Source organism: Hemicordylus capensis, chromosome 1 (assembly GCF_027244095.1).
Source record: "Hemicordylus capensis ecotype Gifberg chromosome 1, rHemCap1.1.pri, whole genome shotgun sequence".
Taxonomy (NCBI): Eukaryota; Metazoa; Chordata; class Lepidosauria; order Squamata; family Cordylidae; genus Hemicordylus; species Hemicordylus capensis.
Window position 1 is genome coordinate 293951088 of NC_069657.1, and position 10007 is coordinate 293961094.

Consider the following 10007-nt stretch of genomic DNA (forward strand, 5'->3'; position numbering starts at 1 on the left):
GGAAAGCTGGGGTTTAGAGTAACCACCACTGCCAGCAGTAAGGTGCCTTCTCGCCCCATCCTTAGAAGCCTTTTAAAGGCAGAATTCCCCTTTTCTTGTAAATGGGAATCCTCCCCAGGTTCCCCTTTACAAGCATCGCCCTCGAACCATCAAACCGAGTCGAAACAGTCCATAATGGACTGAGACCAATTTGGTTCAAACTTGGATTGGTCACCCTTTTTTTGAGGCTGGTTTGGTTTGAGTTTGAACCGGTGGACTGTTGACTGTCTGAACCCACAGTAAGGCAGGAACTGGACATGCACTTGGGGTGCCAAACAGAAGTGTGTAACCAAGATTTGAAGCTGAGTTGGTAAACTAAGAGCTGTTCACCCTGAGATGTGCACTATTTCTGAAGGCACACTCTTCATGATCCTCTGGTTCTTTCCAAGTGAGCCAGCCTCCTTTGCAGTTGAGACCAGTGACTGCAAGGTAGCTGACATAAGGAAGGCTTGCCGATCAAAAGGCAGGCTGGAATAGCATCTAGGCCTCACTGAGAGGCACAGACAGAGGGTGTATCTCTCGCTCAACTTGGCTATTTCCAATTAACCAAGATATGTGACTGTCTGGTGTGCCAGCCTCAAGTTTCCTTCATATCTGGGGCTGGAGGGACCTCAGACAAGCATCCCCCTCCAAGGAATGTGCCAGGAGGACCTCAGGATGTTTGCAAAAGACATCACAATGGGCATGCTCTCTGCATGTTCTCCTTTTTAATCACATTGGCCGGAAACATATTGTCCAAAATGGTCCAAGATATTTCACTCTAACATCGCAAGAAATGCTCCTAAAAAGAAAGTGATACAGCACTGAACATTAAAACCTGAGGATCCGCTAACTATGGCATGAAATTATGTCTGACTTTTGGGCAAAACCTATCTAGGCGCGTAACAATGATAGGGCAAGGGGAGACAGTTGTCTGGGGGCCCCACTGCCTGGAGGGGCACCCCAGAGGCACCTCATGTGACTCCCCATTGCCCCCTGCCCAGCCCCATAGCCTCTCAGCCACTTGCCCTCTTCGCCGTCTCTCCTGCTTGTTCTGCTGGCCCGCAATCCAAGCAGCAGGCCAGCTGCAAAGAGCTCCTTTTCTCCCGCCTCTCAGCTGATCGGCGGGTGGGCGGGGCTTCCACGGAGGCCTCCGTGTAGGCCACAGTGAAGCCTGAACTCGAGTAGGGCCCAAGCCAGCCAGGAAGGAGGAGGCAGCCAGAGTGTTCTCTGCAGCAGAAGACCCCTTGCTGCCCTGCTTAACCCAGACCAGCATTTGCCAGGTAGAGTGTGAACTCCTTTTTGTGGTTACCTTTCCCGCCCCCCCCCCCCATATATAGGGATCTGCTTGCCATAGGGCTTGGATATGGGGGGGAGGGACCGAGAAGTCTCTGAATATTTATTTTGAAACAGCTTGGAAAATTTGCTGACTTAAAAAAAACTATCTAAAAAGTCCTATAAGTGGCTTGTTTCATGGCAGAAAATTGCAAAAACTTCTGGAACAGTATTTTATTAATTTTATTTATTCATTCATTCATTTATAAATGCACTTATGTTCAAGTTGTTTTGCAACCCAGAAGGTCTGAGTGAGAACTGTGAAGCATGTCTTGTGCTTTTATTTTATTTTTCTTGTGTGTGAACTGCTCCCCAATAACTTGCAGGGACTTCAGGGTAAATCTGGCCAACATGTGAATGCAGCACCTCCATTCCAGAGGAGATGTGTCTTAAAGGGCTTTAAAAGCCTCCTGTGAAAAACCTCCTGCAATCAAACTTGACTGAATTTGTTCAGAATTCTGGGAAAACAAACATAGGTTCACCCTGCATGGTTGAAAGTCTCCTTTGCTAATCTGCAGCGAGGGGCCCATTTTAATAATTCATCTTTCTAGTGTGTTTTAGGCATTAAAAGTAAAACAAATGTATAGTACTCAATGTATATCACTATATATTGTGACGTGTGTGTGTGTGTGTGTATTCAGTGAAATGTATTTGCAGGCAGCATACTTATTTTGGAATATCAGACTTAAATCCTTGGGGGCCTGGGGTGTGCGGAGGCCCTGGACTTTGGGGGGGGGGCATTTTAAAATCTTGTCTCTGGGCCCACTCCAACCTTGCTACGCCCCTAAACCTATCCCTTATCAAATGTCTGCTGAATTAGACATTTATACCTTTCTTCATCCTGGCCTCAAATTCTCTGGCTATCCATACAACAGTTTGCATCTTGGTGCAGATTCAAATCAGCATTGTGCATGTGTGTGTCTGTGTCTGTGTCTGTGTGTAAAATATGTGTATTATGAAAGAACCACAATCATTCAAGCCCTGTTCACTTTTTGACTGGATTGGTGTAATGCACTCTACATGGGACTGCTTTTGAAGACAGTTCAGAAGCTTCACTTGGTCCAGAATGTGGCTGCCAAAATATTTTTTGGTGCAAGCAGGTTGGAGAAATATAATTATAATATTTTATCTTCTGCACTGGATATCAATTCATTTGTGAGCTCAGTTCAAAGTGCTGGTCTTGATCTTGAAAGCCTTAAGTGTCTGGGACCAGAGTATCTCAAGAATCACCTATTCCTGTATCAATTTGTCCAACCTCTGAGACAGTACTAAGGCTCTGCTCCATGTCCCCTGAAGTTTGTGGATAGGGATGCTGTCAAGAGAGTGGAACATCCTGCCCAAAAGAACTGCACCTGACCCCTTCATTGCTTGCTTTTTGGAAAACAGCAAAGTCTTTTCTTTCCCAGCAGGCCCTGCTGCCAGGTATGGATTTCAGACCTCATATGCCATCTGCTGCCGTTCATAGGTTTTTATAACACTGATGTATTGTTTATGTTTTTAGCTTATTGTTTTAGTAAATTCAATATGTTAGCTGACTTAAATATTTTTTAAAGATAGATATAAATGTTGGGGGAAATACATAAAATATATACAATAAATGAATACATAAAAGAAATGTAGAAAAGTAGAGAGACACAGGAACTTGCAAAAGTATTCACTCACTCACTCATTAAGGCTATTTGCAGGAGGGGAGGCTTTGCCAGCTTACCTTCCCCCAGACAATCAACAGACTGCTGCTGGGATTGTCCACACGATCCATGCTGCTGCACTCAGCAGAGGTCTCTGGAGAGTGGAATGATGCATCCCAGCCTCCACATATCCCCCATGTGACAGGCACTCTAGGCACCCATCTCTGTGTCCACCTGGGTAACACGATCCCGGAACCGGGATTAAGGACATGCTTACACCCTTAATCTCGGGGAAAGGCTGGCGTATAAAGCTGGGTGAAGCAGGTGGGCTTGAAGATCCATGCTGATCCCAGAGCTGCACATGAGCAGCCTAACCCAGTCTGAGCTGCCCTAGCTGGAGTTAGGCTGCTTGTGAGAACAGCCTTCATTCATTCATTATAGTCATATTCAATTTCCCATTGGGAAGTACGGTAGTAAGCAATAGGGATGTGCAAATTGATGCGGGTACAAAACAATCTGTGCCCAAATTGTACAGTTTGGGGTGATTTGCGGACAAAACAAATCACCCCTGAGCTAGCTGGTCAGATTCGGGTCCAAAACAAATTGCCCAGATTTCAGACCTGGAAATTTTGTAGATTCAGACCTCCATTTTGTGGAGAGATCTCTTGCTGTCTCCATTTTGTGTCAGGAAAATATTTTGAAAATCCCACCCTCCCAAGCTTCAGATTGGTGACTTGCAGCGTGCAACGATTAGCTGGCGATTCCCCCCTGGTTCCTGATTGGCTCATTTCTATTCAAATCTTGTGTTGTCAGGGGGTGACTGACCCCGGGAAGGGATGGGGGGGGGAGTTCAAAGGAGGGATTTTCAAAAGTACTTAGAGGCAGCCAGCCACCATTCTGCCCTTCTGCCTCATGGGAGGAGAGAGCGAGAGCCAGAGGAGCTTTGCTTTGCCTTGCGTGCCTGCTGCCTGGAGTGGATTCTCTGCTTTTTGTTCCTGATTTTCTGACTGAGGAAAAGAGAAGAGAATTCTTTTCACCCCCTTCCTACTGCTGAGAGAATCACTGCCTGCGCCTGCTGTCTGTGTGAATCAATTTGGGTACAAAATGATTTGTACTCGAATCTACCAGTTTGGGGAGATTTGTGAACAAATCGCCCTGTGATAGCTGGCCAGATTCGGACCCAAAACAAATTGGGGGTGATTCAATTTGGGTACAAATCAAATTTAAAAAATTGATTCGTGCACATCCCTAGTAAGCTATACAAACCCTGGTTAGGAGATCAGGAAACCTATTTGACTTAAAGTTCCCTCTTAGGAAGTATGCATTCATTCATTAGGAAATATTCATTCATTTATTCATGATCTGAAATCTAGAGCTGGGTGGTTTGATAGAATGGGCCCTTGTTCAGCCCAAAAATTCATTCACGTTTCATATCATATCAATCCAGTTTTGGCCTGTCCTGTGTATTTTGCGTCACACTACCCTGTTGTGAATCAGGTAACAGGAAAAGACTCAGAGTATGGTTAAGTACCAGAACATTAGGCAGATGATTGCTCCTATTGTTTGAAAACCTGTTACTATCAAGGGGAGACAGTAAGCTTTGAAATAAGTGTAGCGCAATCAGATGCTAGGATGTTTGCCGATCTCCAAGAGGAAAATTGTAATTACTACCTGGATGTGTCTCTTTCCATGCTAGACCCTAAAGTTGCAAACCTCTTCTCGATATAGAAAACAGGCAGCTTTGATGTGAAGATAGTTAAGTTGAGGTGGGGTTTCCAAAACCTGTGAGTTTGCTGATTCCAAAGAGTAACTTTTTTTGTTTGTTTAGTTTTGTTAGCTGAGAGCATGCTGCATGGCTCCTTGGAGCGCGCAGACTTCACCATGATGCAAGCTTTTATTTTCTGAACTACAACTTAAGACTGAAGATGTACTGAGCCTCCTAACGCCAGACAGGAAGAAAGGTACCTCGCTTGTGCATTTTAATTTTGCCTTGTTTGCTTGCAAACTGTCCTGCTTTTTATATCTACTTAAATAAACAAGATTTTGATTGCTTTGATCCTTTTCAAAGGATCTCCTCATGCACCACACTCCCCCTCCTCCCTCATACAGCGAAGTCCCCTCCCATTCCCCAGCCACGCAAATGGTGGTAAAAGATGCAAATATCTCTGCTCCCTCCTATTATTATGGCGCCTTCTCTGGCATTGGAGATACACAGACAGACATATGATCACCTTCATGATCACTTTCGCAAGGGTGCAATTATGCAAACAAAACTGAGTTTTTTTGTTTTGGAATGGCACTTCCCCCTGCTGGCGCAAGGCAGCCAAGATTTGTGCAAGGCAGCCAAGAACTGGGTATTGGGGTGCACAGAGTAGCAGAAAGCTCCTCCTTGGCTGGGTTGCCGAGCCAACCCTGGTGTCCACCCAGCAGCAAGTGGGGAAAGGGCCGAAGAGGATGGCCGAGAGCAGATGCAGACGCAGCCACTGATCGCGCCTTCCATCCCTCCCTCACTCCCGCTCCCCATCACTTGCTTCTCTGCCATGCGGAGCGCCTCCCCTTCCCAAATGATCACCTCGCAGGGGGCTGGCACAGATTGGGGGTGTCCTTGCAAACTTCACTGCTGCTGCTGCCCCCAGCCACATTTGCCCTTTTTTGCTGAGTAGAGAGAGAAAAACAGGGAGACGGAGGGGGAGGGGGAGGGAGGAGATCGGAGCATTTTATTATTATTTTTCCACCGGGGTTCGTTTGTGCAGTCCCCTTTTAATTTGCTACTTTGGCCAGAGACTCATACTAGTGCAGCTGAGCAGATTTCTGAATCCAACCCTTTCTCATGCACTTTTACTGAAGAGGAAGCCTATTGAACTAAAGCATTTACGTCTGTGCAATTTCACTTGCTTACTACAAGGCAAAGGGCAGGGAGAGGGAACAGTCACTTACTTAAAAGGAAGCCCATTGAATTGAATCATTTACTTCTGTGCAATCCCACAGCCGTCCCTGGAGGAGCGCTCGCCTCCCCTCTGCCTCCTCCCTCCTATTTATTTATTTATTTCTATGGAGGTGCACCAATTCCTGTCTTTCCCCCTTCATGGCTTGCCACAGGATTCCCTTTCACTCCCCCACCAATAAGCAGTTCCCTTGTTTTGTCACTCCAAATGATTTCCTTTTTCCCTGGGTATCGATTGCGTAAAGCTGGAATGATGCAAGACAAAGTTAGGTTTTTGTTTTGGAATTATGCTTCCCCCTGCTGGCAGATTTGCACAAGACAGCCGAGAAGTTACAAAAAAAAATTCACTTCACACACACCCTGCAACTCCATTGGCCCAAATGGAGCGCGGGGGGGGGGGGGGAACGATGACAGATAAATGCATTTCAAGGAGAATATGGACATTCCTGCCTTGAAAACATGTTGCAATGGACAGACAATATGAATGGCCACCAGCCTACAATGAAGCACTGAATAACACTTTACTCTCAGTTTAAAACTGTTGCACTATTTTGTCACACTTTGCAGTGCTTTGCTTGTTGCAAATCTCATAGTCTGGAATATTATTTATTTATTTATTTATTTATTTATTTAATTTCTATACCGCCCTTCCAAAAATGGCTCAGGGCGGTTTACACAGAGAAATAATAAATAAGATGGCTCCTGGGACAATTTTTAAATGAACCTGTGTTGGTCCAGGGCAAGAAACCCTATCTCGTTTTGCCACAGGTGGACTCAAGGAAGAGTTTGTTCTATCATTTTTTACTGTTGCACATGAGTTTGCATACCCAATTACCATTTTCCCCACCCAAAATATGGATAATGAGAGGCATGAGCAGGAGGAAGCTCACACTCAGATTACCCACACCCTCCTTCCCCCCAGCAACCCATTCCCTAAGGAACAGCCTCTCCTGTGGGGAGACCTGATGGGAGACCCTAGGAAGAGGATGCCATGTGGTGTGAAGGAGCAGGAAGGGAAAGGTACAGGCACTGTTTGTGATTGGGATCTGCTCACAGAAGGTGCCCCTGCTCATTTTTTAACAAAATTCTCCCCTCCATCTACAGCCTCCCCACACTACATGTCATCCTGTTGTGACCCTTGGGAATGTCTATAGCAGAAGAGGGCAAGGGAAACTGTTGTGAAGAGAAAGGGCAAGGAAACTGGCCTTGCATGAACTCCTTTCTGCTCACAAAAGTCTGGATACAACCCAGTATTCATGAATCACATGCATGGACATCCCCCCCACCGCAAAAGCATATTCCTATTAGAAACTTTTTTTTAAAAAAGCAGATATTGATGGTTTAAAATGCTTAAATGTGAGAATATGCTTACACGTGAGATCACTGCTGCTGTATAAGAATGTATATTGAAAGTAAGCATATGTTGTTGATTTTGCGGGCGGTGTTTTTAAAAGGATAACTGTTCCACCTGTTGTATGGCACACATAAGGGAACCAGAATTTCTTAGCTGAGAGCCTTGCAATGTAAGACTTTGTCATTTAAAAGTCTCAAAGAGGGTGGTAGATTTATCACCATATTTCAAATGTAATGTTTTCTGTCTGCCTTTATTAGGCATAGGAGCTACAAACAGTCTCAGATATTCACAACATCCCTGTGCCTTTTATCTACAGTAAGTTGTAAAGAATGGTGAAGAAAGGCAAAATTATTCAGTACAATAGTCTGTGATCACCCTCTCAATATATTCTGTAGGACAGTAAATGAAAGAGAATGTGTAAAATATTCACCCATTATATTTGCATGTAAAACCAAGAGCAGGAATACGATAAATCAAGGCTTTTGGTTTGTTTTACATTTTCCTTCTCTAAGATGATGAATGATCAGAAAAGAGAATCAAATACATTGTTAGAACAGTTCAATTGAACTAGCCTTTTCAAAAACAAATATCTATCCATGGCAGATCCAGGCTGGTAAAAGTACCATTCAAATGCCATGACACTACAGGAGAACTCCATTCTTCACAGGGGTTCCATTCTGGGGGGAGGGGGGGGCGGCCCTAGGAAACCAGCTACTAAGTGAATGGAAATTGGGGGGGTTAGGTTCCTGCACCACCTAAAATCGACCCAAAATCACCCCCAAAATGACAAAATGACTGCCCTTAAGGAGTCCTCACTGAAGCAGGAAGCATAAGAGACTTCTTGGCTGAGGCAGACCTTGTGAGAGTATCAAGGTCCCTTGATCTGGTGTGCATCTCCTGGCTGTTTCTCCTGGCTCCACAGTGTGATCTCTTGCCTGTTTGTGACTCCTGCTTATGTGCTTGACTCTCTTGGCTTCTGGCTGCTGCTCTGGCTTGATTTTTGGTATGGATTTGGCTCCTGGCTTCTGTTTTGAACTGATGGATAAATGGCTTTGACCTCCCACACATTCTTGGGTCTCGACTCCTGTCTTGCCTTTCTGGCTCCCTATGGATTTACTTGGCTGAACTCCTGGTGTGTCTTTAGCTCCCGATTTCTGCCTCAACTTGCCAGCCCTGGTTCATCTACTTGGTTGGCTCCAATGTTCCTGACTCTTCCAATCCTGGCTTTTGGACTCATGATCTCCAATACCACTACCCATGGCTCAGTTCTTTTGACACATGGTGATAGTGCCACTCTGGATCAGCAGACTGGGGTGTGCAAGCCAACTTGTTTTGAGCAGGGCTTGACAGCAAGGCAGCTTGGTTCAACAGGTTCGAGGTCTCAGCCTCGGCCAGTCCGAGTTCAAGACGAACCAGGTCCAGTTTGAACTGAGCCAGCTCAGAGCTATACTGCTAAAGGAGAATCTGGTGATGATTCCCCTTTACCAGTACAGGGGAGGGGAGTACATCTGTACTTATGGGTATGAGCCGCAGTGGTGGGATGGGTGACGAGGGCAGCAGCGGCTCCCACCCCACCCCTGCCGGCCTCCCCCTGGCTCGGACCTTCTCTGGCCTGGTTCGGACCTCTCTCTGCACATGCACGGGGGCCATTTGCATGAACATGCAGAGGCCATTTGCGTGATTGCTGCCCCTGCCACCCCCCATTGCTACCGCTGCAGCCACAGCTCATACCTGTAAGTACCAATTTACTACCCTCCCATCCCCCTATACTTAGGAAAGCCCTTCAGTACTTGGGAAAGTACTGGTAAAGGGGAATCCTCATTGTATTCCCCTTTACCAGCATAGCTTTGAGCGAACGAGCTGGCTCAGTTCGAACTCGAACTGAGTCCAGCTCAACCAGTCCAAAAATTAGCTGAGCCAGGTTGTCTCAAATCTGGTTCGGATTCAAGTTGAACTGGCAAATCAGGTTTGGTGTATACCCCATAGCAGACTACTAGGGCTTTTGACCTGACCTTTGGTTCCTGGGCTGCACTTACCTCCACCATCCAACATTTGTCACCCAACTTCAAATGTTGTTTACAAATGTAGGTTTTGTGAAGTTACAAAGTGGCTATTGGGACAGAAAACATTTCATTTCATCATTTCATTTATTTTTGCAAAGTCAACTGCTTGGGAACTTTTTAAAGAACAATAATAAATGATCCCCATTCAGAAAAAACATAAGAAGAGCCTTCTGGATCAGGCCAAAGGTCCATGTAGTTGAGTATTCTGCTTGCAACAGTGGCCAGCCAGGTGTGGGATTCCAGGAATCACACCACAGGGCAATTCTCCTCTCTCTCTCTTCCACATTCAATGTTAGAAAAAGAGAATTCTGAATACTAAGAAAAATACAACCAGATTACAGCATGTTCTTAATTCTGATCAGAAACCTGATCACAGAAGCCTGGATCCTTGGATGCACAAGCAGAAATCAAGTTATGCAACAAGATTCCCTGCTGTAGCTTTTCAGCTCCCCACAAAAGCCATTCTTAAGGAGGTTTTGGAGGGAGGTTGCTCTTATGGGAATCCTCTGGAATGACATGGAATGTGGTATGGCAGAGGGCTTCAGCCTGTAGGAGGGAGAAAATCAGAAATCGGGCAGCCATCTAGAAAAGCAGAAACCCCTTGCTGTCTACCCCATGCAACATGGCATAGCATTGTAGAAGCTGGGGGGACTTTCAAAGGCAGT

General features: G+C 45.6%; 1 long non-coding RNA gene across 2 annotated transcripts; it reads left to right on the top strand.

Moving 5' to 3' along the window:
• The first annotated feature begins 1121 nt into the window (after positions 1-1121).
• On the top strand, positions 1122-7929 carry LOC128345867 (uncharacterized). Of its 2 annotated transcripts, XR_008318846.1 has the most exons (4): positions 1122-1301; positions 2650-2775; positions 4810-4942; positions 7537-7929. It is a non-coding gene; the product is annotated as an uncharacterized LOC128345867 (long non-coding RNA). The 2 variants fall into 2 exon arrangements; XR_008317590.1 differs by lacking the exon at positions 7537-7929 and having other exon boundaries at positions 4810-5037.
• Positions 7930-10007: the final 2078 nt, after the last annotated feature.